The following is a 14,797-nucleotide window of genomic DNA, read 5'->3' on the forward strand; positions in this document are numbered from 1 at the left end:
TTATATTTTCAGAATTTGCAACAATGAAAAGAAATTAATAGATAAGAAGGAGCTTTCTTCATTGGTGATTTAAATTTATAATTATACATTTCTTTACATAAATTTTATTGAGAAAAATATAATAGCCTGGTTATCATCATACACTACATTACATATATATTTTATGGAATATATCTAACATGGCTGACAAACCCCATTCATGTGAAGTATGTGGTTCCTCTTTTGCACAGACGTCAACTTTGTTGAATCATATAAAAACACATACGGGAGAGAAACCACATTCTTGTGAAGTATGTGGTTCTTCTTTTGCACGGAAATCATATTTGTTGTATCATATGAAAACACATACAGGAAACAAACCACATTATTGTGAAGTATGTGGTTCTATTTTTGCATGGAAGTCAAATTTGTTGAGTCACATGAAAACACATACGGGAGAGAAACCACATTCATGTGAAGTATGTGGTTCTTCTTTTGCATGGAAGTCATATTTGTTAAGTCATATGAAAAGACATACGGGAGAGAAACCACATTCTTGTAAAGTATGTGGTTCTTCTTTTGCAAAGAAGTCAACTTTGCTGAGTCATATGAAAACACATATAGGAGAGAAACCACATTCTTGTGAAGTATGTGGTTCTTCTTTTGCACAAAAGTCATATTTGTCGAGTCATATGAAAACACATACAGGAGAGAAACCACATACTTGTGAAGTATGTGGTTCTTCTTTTGCATGGAATTCAGCTTTGTTACGTCATGTGAAAACACATACAGGAGAGAAACCACATTCATGTGAAGTATGTGGTTATTTTTTTGCACAGAAGTCAACTTTGGTGAATCATATGAAAACACATACAGGAGAGAAACCACATTCTTGTGAAGTATGTTGTTCTTCTTTTGCACAGAAGTCATATTTGTTCAATCATATGAAAACACATACAGGAGAGAAACCACATTTTTGTGAAGTATGTGGTTCTTCTTTTGCATGGAAGTCAGCTTTGTTGCGTCATGTGAAAATACATACGGGAGAGAGATCACATTCTTGTGAAGTATGTGGTTCTTCTTTTGCACAGAAGTCACATTTGTTGAGTCATATGAAAACACATACAGGAGAGAAACCACATTCTTGTAAAGTATGTGGTTATTGTTTTGCACAGAAGTCAACTTTGTTGAGTCATATGAAAAAACATACAGGAGAAAAACCACATTCTTGTGAAGTATGTGGTTCTTCTTTTGCACAGAAGTCATACTTGGTGAGTCATATGAAAACACATACAGGAGAGAAACCACATTTTTGTGAAGTATGTGGTTCTTCCTTTGCATGGAAGTCAGCTTTGTTGCGTCATGTGAAAATACATATGGGAGAGAGATCACATCCTTGTGAAGTATGTGGTTCTTCTTTTGCACAGAAGTCAACTTTGTTGATGCACATGAATACACACACGGGATAAAAATATCTCCACTAGAAAAACTGTAAAATCCTTAATATCTAATGTAGTAGCAAAAACAGTTTGAAATAAGTCATACACCACCCACTATTAGTACGAACGTCCTACATAGCTTGAAAATGTGGCTATTAAGCCAGACATAGTGATATGGGACAAAAAGAAGAATATGGCAACCTTAGTTGAAGAATGCATTACTAATGATGCTGGTCTTAACAGAGCAGAGAAGGAGAAAATAACAAAATACCAAGCATTTATGTACGAAATAAAAGAAACTGGAATCTTATGAATGTAGCAGTCATACCTTTCACCCAAGCTAATGAAAAATTTTCAAAAACTATCTGGCAAATATACTCAGTGAACCCCTTGCAAAATAAATACAAACAATAGCACTTGAAGGGAGGTTAGGATCTTAAAAGATGTTTCGGTTGGAGCAACCTTATTAATGGGAGAATGTTTGGCATCAAGTAGAATGCTGCATCCCCAGAAAAAACAAAGTGATAAGAAAATTTAAACAGAAAAAACACATTCTTGTTAATTATATGTTTCTTCTTTTGAAGGGAGGTAAAATGTATAGCATGGATGCTAAAAAGATAAGAAAATTGTTTGCACAGATGTGAGATTTGATGCATTATATGAAAACACATACAAGGGGATGGCTATTATACAATGGAATGTGTAAATATATCGACATGACGATCTATAACATGTTGACTATTGAATGCTGCAGCAAGTCATGGGAACAGCAGTTGGACATGTTATACACCATCCGCTATGACTGTAATTCCTAAAGCTATGTGCCTTGAAACAGAGCTGTTAAACCTGACATAACAAGATGAGACAAGAAGGCACAACCTTAGAAGTTAATGTCTTCAACAACACTGGGCTAAAGAGTCAGAATAAAAATAACAGAATACCAGGTTTATGTACGACGTGAAACACAGTGGAATTTTTCAATAATCTCTATTTCAGTAATTATAGGAGCAACTGAAATTAAACAAAAAATTTAAAAACTACCTAACAAATATACTTGGTGAACCAAGTGCAAGAGAGATTCAAACAATTGCTCAAAAACTGAGTTAGAATCTTAAAATGATTGTTTGCTGAAAATGTATGAGATAAAGGGTGAATGCCTGGTATCCAGTAGGGTGCGATATCACTAGCTTAAATGAAAAATTTTAATTAAAATTAGCCAAACCACATTCTTTTTACGCATGTGGTTCTTTGCATAGAAGGAACATTTGTTGTGCCATATGCAAAAACATACAGAAGACAAAAGAACTTTAATAGAACAGTCAGTATCTATGCATTTCATATAGAGTTAGATGTGAGACCCATGTAGGGATCCCGTTGATTTCTGAGAACTTCGACTGATGAAAATTGAAAGAAAGGGGAAAATGTATGACATATACTAACTGGTTTAATGAAAAATCGTAAGGAATATTTACACAATTTCTAGAATAGCGAACGTTTGCAATGAAGCGATAACTGTCTATCAATGGATAATAACTGTCTATAAATATCTATATATTCTAAAAAAATTATGTGAGGATCTCTTCAGACTAACTAAAATGTAAGATAAATATTTATCAGATAAATTCGACAATTTGTTGCCAAAATTTCCAATTCCAAAACTCGACACTTGTTTCCAAACTTCAAACTCAAAAACTCAACACTCTTTCAAGTTGAGTTGCACACGACTACATATATAGCATGCTTTCTTCTTACACGTCCATCCACAGTGAGAACTAAAATGATAAAACGTTAAAAAAGTTAAAAACCATATTCTTGTTATGTGTGTTTTATTCTTAAAAAACTGTTATTCACTCACGCAAAAACAAATATGATACTTTGATTTTGTTAATAATTTTCTTAAAAAAAGTTTTATTCTTATGTAAATCTTTAAAACCACCCAAAAGAACTTAGGTCATGTCTTACTAGTTTTTGACCTTTATTTTTTAATTAATATATTTCAATAAAACGTCTATTTTATACCAAGTTTTCATGTTTAAATATATAATTCATGTTTTAACCTTTTATCATTGTTAATTTCATACAAATCTTTATTGTGAAAGATTTTTTTTAATACGATTAACGTTCAATAAGTAATGCCCCTGACACTTCTGTTTGATCTTGTAGAAATGTTGCATATGCAATGATTTATATTTCTGTTCAGAGTTGTACTTTGCCACATATGGCAAAGTACAACTCTGAACTAGTTGTTCCTGATTTACAAGTCTTTGAAATTATGTGTGAAATGGAGCATGTCAAGTGTCATGCAGTGATCAGTTCTATTTTTGTAATCAGGCACACCACAGGACATACTATAGAAAATTTGATGAAATTAAAAGAAACCATGTCACATCATATTCTTGTAAAACGTTGACATTGTGAATTCCAATATATCATGAAATCTGTAACAGCAGTACCTAGGTATTATTGCCCTCCATCTGTCATTAATGAGACAACTGTTAGCCATTGTGAACCTTTTTTGAAGATATATGCTGGACTATTTGTCAGATCGCTAAAAAGCTCATGACTAGTGCAGGGTCTGTGGAAATTATTTGATGGATTCATAGGTTGCTGACAACTTTCCAAAAGCAAGACCACGTTGATTACCATACTGTACTGAAGAAGTATTAACTCTAGGTGTCTTAAACCGGTATTTACAATTTACAGGAGCTTATTACGCTTCAAATTTCAGAAAATATATTAAAGCTATCAAAATCCAGAGTCAGGGCCAGATCAAGAAATATCTCCACTGCAAGATATGACTCCAATCCACAACACATCGTTCGAAATCAGAAGTGCAGATGTCTATGAAATCCTCTGCCATGCACTTTGTCTCACCTTGCCCAATCCGATTTTCATATTTTGAAGTCTGAAAGTTGTTTTTGGAAGGAACGCCTTTGCCAGATGATGCAGCTTGATTTCTGATTTAAAAGATGCAAGAAATGTGTAACTCTATGATGTTCTTATTTAGACAACAAACTAACAACTGTGCCAGTTTTCGTTGTTTTACTTATATGAAAAATTAGACCATTACATTACGTACTGAACGCCTGTTATAACAATTTTATATTTTTTGCGAACATTTTTAAGGACAATTATTTTCAATCAGTAAGGATTCTTTACTAAAAGTCGTGTTTGGTACAGAAATGAAAGTAAGTAATCACAAAGCTTTGTAGATGTGTGAGTCAATATGTTCATCGTGTGAAAAATATGCACATGTAAGTAATACATGTATATGAGTGCATGGCACTGTGTATGTGTGTTGATTTACCTTGTTTTTAGTTTGTGTATAGCTATGTTATTATATACACTTTTTGGGTAATTTCAGCCCAACCAGATTTGAAAAAATCCGATTTTGTTTTCCAGGGCACTAGTTGTATATACTTTTTTAATTACACTTAATGTAACATTTTAATATTAAACCAAACTTCGTACACAGTCTTTTCATGAACGTATGTTTTATTTTTCTCTCTTGCGTTTTTGCCTTGAAGTGATCAAGGTCTTTGTTTTATAGTCGATTTAAATACTGTCCCTGACTTGCCGTTATATTCTCGTGGTTCTGGACCTCTGGCCCTCACTATAGTATAGTACAATAAATATTTGCTAGTTTTAAAAATTTTATTTAAAAGAAAATTGTTCATGATAGGAAAGACTTATATATAATTAACTAATTACTTCTTAATCAGTTTTTATTTGTTAGTCTTAAGGATGATAAGTAAGAGACGCAGACAACCAGGCATTTTGTCTGTCTTGCTTGCCAATTCAGATTTCAGCCTGAAAACTTTTATCTCCTCATTTCCGTTTGCTGACACTTGCATTTCTCGTGCATTTATCTAGGGAACAGAACTTCCAATTATTCAATCTGCAGCACGGCATATTTCTATTTGCCAGCATGTAATTCTGAGATGTACGACTCTAACCCTCGCCAAAATTCATACAAATTAACAAAATTGTTACGGGCGTACTGTTCAAATATATAGCATTAAGGGTGATATTTTTCCTTTTTAAAGCAGTTGTCGAAGTTTAGAAATATTTTGAGTTAACACGTTCCTGTGATAACTAACTTTTTTTTGGAAATGACAAATGGAATTAATCACCCAAACAAAGTATATGTAGGTACTGTGCTAAGTTTATTCTGCAATCCTCAAATATAGCACGCTCATCCATACACCAAATAAAATTTAATCACCGTAAGAAACTCCTTGGAAGTAATTTTGTAGTGAAATTGATTCATGCTTATAGCTAATATATAGTTAAAACCTTCTAGCTTTCAACAACGACTTAAAACACACTACACTGAAATGCTACCACAAAATGATGATTTGTTTTATGCATTCTACGGCATAAATTAAACACGATCAATTCTTATTCAGAATTAAGCTCCTAACAATGTCAAATTAATCAAGTTGTAAAAAGACTTCTTACTAACCTCGCTATACTTCACACAATAAGTAATATAAAATTTGTGATCCGAAATAAGTTGATAATGCCTGGGATAATGAATTCATGAAACGAAACATATACTTCACTTAATCTTCCCAGACATGTTTTTCAGTATATGGTTGAATTATGCCATCGCTGCCTTAAGTTTATCAGCAGGGAGGCGAGGGTGTGAGAACACAGGAGCGCTTGTGGTTTCGATGTGGTATTTTGTGGTGTGCATGGGTTTGCTTCCCACAAACCTTTGTCAACTCTCGGTAGGAGTCTAATAAGGTCTGGTGCGGGTTATTAGACGCTGCAATGAAGAATACAAGGATGAGAGAGGGGGTGTTAGTTTCCACACCAGTGACAGAAAGTTTCGTATTCGCATCTATCAGCTGACGTCTGTGCATATCCATTATCAGGTTGAAGTGATGCAGGAAGTCCGCACCTAGTATTGGGTAGGGTAAATCCTCTATGGTAAAGACCCATGTAAAGTCTCTCTGTAATTCCAAGTCGAGGGAACAAGAATATTGACCGTCCAGAGGAATGGAGGAGTGATTTTCCGCTTGTAGTGTGATTAGCGACATTGGTGGGTTCTTGGGCCAATTGGAGTATCTGTCAACAATGACTAAGTAGTTGATAACTTTGTAACGGAAGAAGTCAGTACATACAAACTTAAAGGCGGTGCTGAACTGGATTAGGAGGGCGCCATCTGGTTGCAGTGATTGCAGTTGTTTCGAGTGGCCATGAGAGCTGAGGTGACTCAACATCATAGATTGGTGTGCAGAATGACGTCCTATCTCAGAGAATAATAATATGCTGCTTGTATACAACAACAGTGTCAACCATGTACTGTTGGTCGCAACCCAAACTCTGTCCGAAATGATAGACTGTATCTTGTTGATGGATGATAGAGCGACTCTTGCAAATTGGTGTCGTATGGAGGAAATAATGCGGCTGAGACTAGAGAATGGTGGCAGATGAGGAATGTGTTCGTCATGCCTGGAAACTAATGTGATATTGTTAACCAACAGCATCCTTTGGGGTTGAGGAGCACCGGTTGTATGGTGAGAAATAGCATCTGCTGAATGATAGATGGATTACCTTGATACTGGACATGCGACTTTGACAACCAGTATCAGCCATGTCAATTACACCAGCCGTTTTAGCCATTTGGATTTGGGCCAAAGCCGAGTTGTTCATAGTCATCACGGGTGACGTTTGTTGTGAAGTTGATAAATAGTTGTGATCGTGAGGTTTGTTTGGTTCACACGTCAGACAACTGGTTGTAGAGATGGTCGTCCAGGATCAAATTTGCATGCGTTGCGGTATCCGAATATAGCTGGATTCCACACACAGGATGTCAAAAACGGCGGCTTAATGTTCTATGCATGATTTTGACGATGTTTCTGGTTGCCGATTCTTTCTGTTTTTGTTGCAGCACACACTTTTATAGTGATCTTTACAAACACATCTTTTGCATTCATGACAATAGGGTGGGGCATTTCTTTCTTCAAACACTTGAAAAAGACTTTCTACCAGCTGAATTTCTGTGTCTTCAAAACCAAGACATCTTGAAGGATGGTTTCCGTGTAGTTCTCCTCGTTGCAATTCGAACACTTGATGATAAATTGGCACACTCCAGCTTGGCCCCGAAGATGAGCACCAAAAGAACCGGTTATTTCGGTCATTTTACATTCACAATCTGCGATAGAGCATTGTACCAGTCACATAACTCAATATAACATAACATAACGTAACATGTATTCATGACCATAGCTGGGATATTTCTTTCTTCAGACACTTGCAAAAAACATTCTACCATATCAAAGTCCAGCTGAATTTCTGTGTCCTCAAGGCCAATACATCTTGAGGGATGGTTTCCGTGTAGTTCTCATTACAATTCGAACACTTGATGATAAATTTACACACTCCAGCTTGACCCCGAAGATGAGCACCAAAAGAACTGGTTATTCATATTCACAGTCTGCGATAAAGTATTGTACCACAAGCATAGTGTGATTGGTATACTGTTTGATGCGAAAGTGGTTGTAGGATGGTTTTGCATTTAGAATCAGCCCAAGTAAATGTTCATCATAAATAAGTATACAGTATTTTACATTATTTAAGGATGGCATCACAAATGATGAAGATCTGAAATACATAGATTGGTAGAACAAAGTAAACGGAATAGTTACAGCCACATAACATAACAAGTATCGCTATGGTAAATATTTCTCTAATATTAGTAAACCATCAACATATATATATATCAATTATGACAAAAAATGGAACCTTTATAAAGTATATTGTTCACTTAAAATTCTATAAAAATGTCATATTGATGAGATAATTACTTGCTTTAAAAATAGACTCCGTCAAAACAAACTTAGCCCCCCGCCCATTTTGTCCGTCGCTGAACTAAATAGATTTAAAAGAAAATCTAATAATTTGTGTACATTTTCCGCGTTCCTTATTTCTCTTCATTATTATGAGTATTCGTTTATTAAATGTACTTATCTCCTTTGTATTTTTACGTATTCATCAAAACATGTCCTTTGTTTTTAGTTTTAGAAAAATATGTTTGACTTAACCATTATATATGTTGCGTTTTCTTGTTCGGTGAAGTGTGTGAGGGAAAGGACTGCTAAATTCACTTAGTAAATGTACTTATCTCCTTTGTATTTTTAAGTATTCATCAAAACATGCCCTTTGTTTCAGTTTTTTTGTCAGTTTCATTTGTGATTGTTACATATGGTTTGTTTGTACTGGACTGTGTGATATATGCAAGACTGTGTTTCGGCAGATGGCGTGCAGATGCTTGCATGCGTATTGGGAGTTTCTGCAGGATGTGAGCCTGTTATCGAAGGCGCCCCGAAGTGGGAGCCTACCGAAATGGTGACCTCTAATTAGTACCCATGTTAATTTATGGTAATAATACCATAATATGGTGAACCCCGTGCCCGTATATACACGCAATCTTCAAGAAAAAACCAGGAGAACGGAACGGAGTGAAAAAAGAAAAAAAAAGAAAGAAAAAACGAACTTTCGAGGACAACAGTAAAACCATACAAAAATAAGTTAGGTAGCCAAGAGGAGCATTGAACATTAATACAGACTTTACAAAATGCACTGTCTTTCTTTGTAACCCGAGTTTCAGGAAAACACACATATATATTGGATATATAAAACCTCATGAATTCATAACAAAGTCGCGTTACACGTCCTCATTTTTAAAAGAAGACAATGTCTTCTTTTACCAGTATTTCTTTCTATTTCAGCGCTCCAGTTCTCCCTGTTATCGGAGGCGCCCCGATGTGGGGAGCCTACCGAAATTACCTCTAATTAGTACCCCTGTTAATATATGGTAATAATACCATAACGTCTCTACAATGTAGGAACGTGGTTCAGTGCAGGCTTGTCTAACAGTCGCTGGAGTCCATCTTCTCGTCTCTTGTACTCGTACTGTTTCTGTAACAGACGATTCTGGATTTCCTCCCAATGGACATTTTGGTTCGTACATTTTGTGGGAAGATTGCTAACTAGTTTGCGATTAAAAAGTATTTCACCCGGGGATGGGATATTATGATCCATCGGTGTTGATTGCAGACACAAGAGGCCCATGTTTATGTCCCGATTGCTCAACATGGCTTTCTTCGTGACTGCTTTGACAGTCTGAATGCAGCGTTCTGCCATGCCGTTAGATTCGGGATATCTAGGAGAGCTGGTAATATGCTCAAAGTCCCAGGCTTTAGCAAATTCTTTGAACTGCTGACAGCTAAAATATGAGCCATTATCGGCATGAGGGTTTCAGCGTGTTGGGATTTTGGAGCTCCTGGCATACCGCACATTGTTGTGTTATGGTGTCAATGTCATTGTTGATTCCACTCAAGAAAACACAAGTTTTAGCTCTTAATTTACACTTGTCTCTTCCTTGGTGTCCATAGTGTATTTTCTCGACAACGTCTGCGTACATTGCTTGAGGTATCAGAATTCTTTTACCTTTGAGCAGAATCTTATTTTCAATAGAGAGCTTATCCCGACAAGACCAGTATGGTTGAAGGTCTTTGTGTAGTTTCCTGTGAGAGTCTAGCCAACCATTCAGGATCCGCATCTTAGCTCACGAAAAATGGGGTCGTCATCCGTTGCTTGACGAATGAGTATAAGTTTCTCAGTAGAAAACTGCACAAAGTCCACTTTGATGTCTAGGTTTATGGCCTCTTTGTTCCTTTCGTTGGGTAGCCAAGATAATCCATCAGCTAGTAGCATTTCGTTGCCCGGTCGATATTTTATGATCATGTCATATTCCTGGCTCTCAGAAGCATCCGTTGAAGTCGAGGGAGTGCTGCTGTTAGGTTCTTGAGGCAGATTATTCCCAAGGGCTTATGGTCACTCTCGACTTCAAAGGAGCAGCCGTAAATATATATTTGAAAGCGTTCACAGCTAAATATGACAGCCAGGAGTTCGCGTTCGATATTGGCTTAGTGCTGCTCGGTTTCAGTGAGTGATTTTGAGGCAAAAGCTATAGGTTAGCCTTCTTGTATTAGTGCGGCTCCCAACTCTCTGGACGATGCATCAACTTGTATGGTAGATTATCTTGATGGGTCATAGTGTCGGAGTAGCATCTCCTTGTATATTATGTCCTTTATTTCCTGCAGTGACTTCTGGTGGCTATTGTTCCATTGGTAGTTAGCATCTTTTTTAAGGGATCCCTGAGGCTTGCTGTGAGGTCTGAAAGCCTCGGAATGAAAGGTGACGTGTAGGTAATGATCCCTAGTACCTTCTGCAGATCGGTAACATTAGTTGGACTCGGAAGTGATTTTAGTCCTCCACTTTTGGGGGATCTGGGTGTATCCCATCCTTATCAAAGATAGCACCAAAGAATCTGACTTGTTCTTGATTTATAGCACATTTGCTGCTGCTGAATGTGAGGCCAGCATTTTTTGTCTCCATTAACTTTCTCATTTACGGTTGTGCTCCTCTTTTGTTTTTCCATGGATGATCACGTCATCAATTAACGCTAATGCTCCAGGCTACTTTTCTATGATCATATCCATTTTTGCTGGAAAACATCCTGAGACATGACCAACCCAAAGGGCATTCGCTTGAAGCAATATATTCCAGAGGAGAGTTAAATGTCGTGAGTAGCTGTGACTCCTTGTCAAGTTTGATTGACCAATAGCCGTTTTTGGCGTCCTGCTTTGAGAAGAATTTGGCACCAGACAGTTTGTGTGAGAGCTCCTCCATGGTTGGGGTTTTGTAATGGCATCGCATTATGTTTTTGTTTAAATCTTTAGGGTTTAAAGATATTCGCAGTTTGTCGTTTCTCTTCAACACATAAACGATGCTGCTTACCCTGTCAGTTGTTTTTTTTTTATTCCCAGAGACACCATTAGGTCTAGTCCCGCCTTTAAGTCGTCCCTCATCTTGATGGGACATTTCCTCAGTGCATGGACTATGAGTAAGTTGTTAGGTCGAAGTGTGATGTGTTACTCTCCTGGAAAGTTTCCAATCCAGTCGAATTGGTCTGGATAGGCTTCCATGAGATCTCTCGTAGAATTTATGGTGGTGTTTGACAGAGGATCGACTTGGGTACATGCGCTTCTCTGTATGGAACAGTGTAGCGTTGCGATTTTCAAATCTTGGATGGAGGGTAATCCTAATATGGTATGTCCATTTGATGTGACTACATAAAATTTTATTGCTTTCCATAAACCCTTGTACCAACATTTTATATCGATGGATCCATGCTACGTGATATCAGAGCTGTTGTATTCTGTAAGGATTACAGTTTCTTTGTTGGTTGTGCCTGGATGTGGATGCCCATTCTGGTCCACATGTTTGGGAAACATATGTCGGAACGTGCGTAAAGAGAGTGTATTCCTTTCTGCGGCTGTGTCCACTTTGACCTTCAGCTCATGAATGCCTTTTCTGTTTGGTAGGACGAGGTTGACAAATGCTTCTGTTCGGGAGGTGTTGTCCACTTCCTGATTTACTTAAAACATATTTTCAACATCACCTGCCATTTCATCTTGCTGTACGTTTATACATTTCTGCTGGTTTTTAAGAGTATCCCGTTCTGCTCCGAAATTTCTCTGCTTGGTTAGCTTGTTTGCTTGTGACTCCCTATTGGTGTTTTTAGTTTTTCCGGTTTGGCACCTTTCGGCCCAGTGGTTTTTACGACCACATGCTGAACACGTACTGCTGCGAGCAGGACAATTTCCTGGTTTATGACTGAGTCCACATCTCTCACAGACGTCTGCGCTCTCAATTTTATGTTTGATAGAGCTTATTTGGCTTTCACATTCACCCTTTATTTCGCCCATTTTTTTCATGTGATCTACTGAAGCTTCGTAGCTTTTGCACATGTTTAGAACTTCAAGCGTCGCCAGATTTTCATTTTTGCATAGTAACTGCTTTGGCATATCTGGGAATCTAGTCCCCGCAATTATCTGGTCTATGATGTGTTCTTCTGTGTCGGTTTCATCCCTGAACTTGCATTTTTACGCCTGCAGCCTGCATCTCGCGAGAAAGTCATCGATATTTTTTGTATTGGTCTGCGAGTATTTCTGTAAAAAGAAGCTTGCAATTCTGAAGTTGATTTGAGGCTCTATTTGTTCTTGGAATTTGTTCCAAATCAATACAGGGTTGCTCTTGTCGCCCTCGTTTTCAAATGACCATGAGTTAAATCTTCTTAACCTTCTTCCCCCGATAATAATAAAATGTGGGTCACTTGTTTGGTTACGTCAATGTTCCTGACGGAGAAGTATAACTCACACTGTTGTTTAAAGAATTTAAAAGACTCCACTAAGTTGTTGGTATCCCAGCACATGTGTGGTTCCAGTGAAGGATTGGCCATTTTCTTATAACCGATAAACGATATACGAGAATGCAAAGAAGGTAATTAGGGAAAAGAGGAAAAAAATCAGTTTTACGAGTACGAATCCAATATGGAACCTTATATGCTAGGACCATTTGATGTGACCACATAAATTTTACTGCTTTCCATAGACTCTTGTACCCACATTTTATATCGATGGATATGTGCTGCGGGATATCAGAGCCGTTGTATTCTGTAAGGATTGCAGCTTCTTTGTTAGTTGTGCCTGGATGTGGATGCCCATTTTGGTCCATAAAGTGCGTAAAGAGAGTGTATTCCTTTCTGCGCCTAATGAATGCGTTTTTTGTTTGGGAGGACGATGTCCAGGTTGGCAAATGCTTCTATTCGGGAGGTGTTGTCCCCTTTCTGATTTACTGGATATAAAAACATTCTTTCAACATCACCTGCCATTTCATCTTGCTGTACGTTTATACATTTCTGCTTGTTTTTAAACGTATCCCATTCTGATTCAAAATTTCTCTGCTTGGTTAGCTTGTTTGCTTGTGGCTGCCTATTAGTGTTTTTAATTTTTCAGGTCTGGCACCTTTTGGCCCAATGGTTCTTACGGCCACATGCTGAGCACGGATTGCCGCGAGCAGGATGATTTCCTGGTTTATGACGGAGTCCACATCTCTCACAGACGTCTGCGCTCTCAATTTTATGTTTGATAGAGCTTATTTGGCTTTCAAATTCACCCTTTATTTCGCCCATTTTTTTTCATGTGATCCACTGAAGCTTGTAGCTTTTCCACATGTTTAGAACTTCAGGCATCGCCAGTTTTTCATTATTGAATAGTAGCTGCTTTTGCACCTCTGGGAATCTAGTCCCCGCAATTATCTGGTCGATGATGCGTTCTTCTGTTTCGGTTTCATCCCTGAACTTGCATTTTTGTGCCTGCAGCCTCCATCTCGTGAGAAAGTCATCAATATTTTCTGTATTGGTCTGCGAGTATTTCTGTAAAAAGAAGCGTGCAATTCTGAAGTTGATTTGAGGCTCTATTTGTTCGTGGAATTTGTTCCAAATCAATACAGGGTTGCTCGTCACCCTCATTTTCAAATAACCATGAGTTAAATCTTCTTAACCCTTCTTTTTAACAGTACTGGCTCATAGCTGTAGTCGAGTATTATCGCTGCCACCATGTTGTACATTTTTTGTAATATTATTAGTATGAATGTGTAATATTAAGGAGGCGAAACGAAGCGTGTTAGGTTACGGAAGACATCTTTATTTTCTAAGGGAAGTAACTCGTACAGCATGAAATATAAACAACAAGGAAAGATAATCCATACGTTGACAAAGGAGGGGGGGGGTCAAAATTTGTATACATTTTGAGCATCAGCATTCATTTTGCCCGTACCTATATATTGCGTATGTTTTTCTTATTTAAAACTATTTACATAGTAGCACACCGATGATTAACGAAATTTGAGTCCTATTTTATCAGAGTTAGAGAGTATTTTGCCAATCTTGTCTATAGGAATATGCCGGATTATATAATCAGAAATTAACGATAATGTTTTTTTTAAGAAAATTGAAAATAAATTTCGAAACAGATCAAATTAAAAGTATCGTTTAATTACCCCAAATAGTAAATTTATATATATATATATATATATATATATATATATATATATATATATATATATATATAAAATATATTTTAGTCATCGACATACAGACCTGTTTCGTTGTTTCACAACTCATCAGTGCCGCTAGACTAACACCTCTCCCAAGCCGAGGATCGAACCTAGAACCGTCGTGATGACAGTCGGCAGTCCTACCCCTTGACTACGGAATCAGTGGCCGAAATTAAACTGTCCGAACGATTATTTAAATAAACATCCGTCCGCTACTCGTAGAGTTCGAATCGATTTCACTAAAAGTAGTTTACTTAACAGAACAGCAGTAAAGTTCCAAGATTAACTTTTAAACCGTCTTTTTAATAAGAAATAAAAGTACTTTTAAAAATATAAATAAATTATAAAAGTTTTTTTTTTTTATTTGTCTATTTTGCGTGTATTATGTCACTTAGTTTGGTCCA

This window comes from Euprymna scolopes, chromosome 46 (genome assembly GCF_053919585.1).
Source record: "Euprymna scolopes isolate OS-2025 chromosome 46, ASM5391958v1, whole genome shotgun sequence".
NCBI lineage: Eukaryota > Metazoa > Mollusca > Cephalopoda > Sepiida > Sepiolidae > Euprymna > Euprymna scolopes.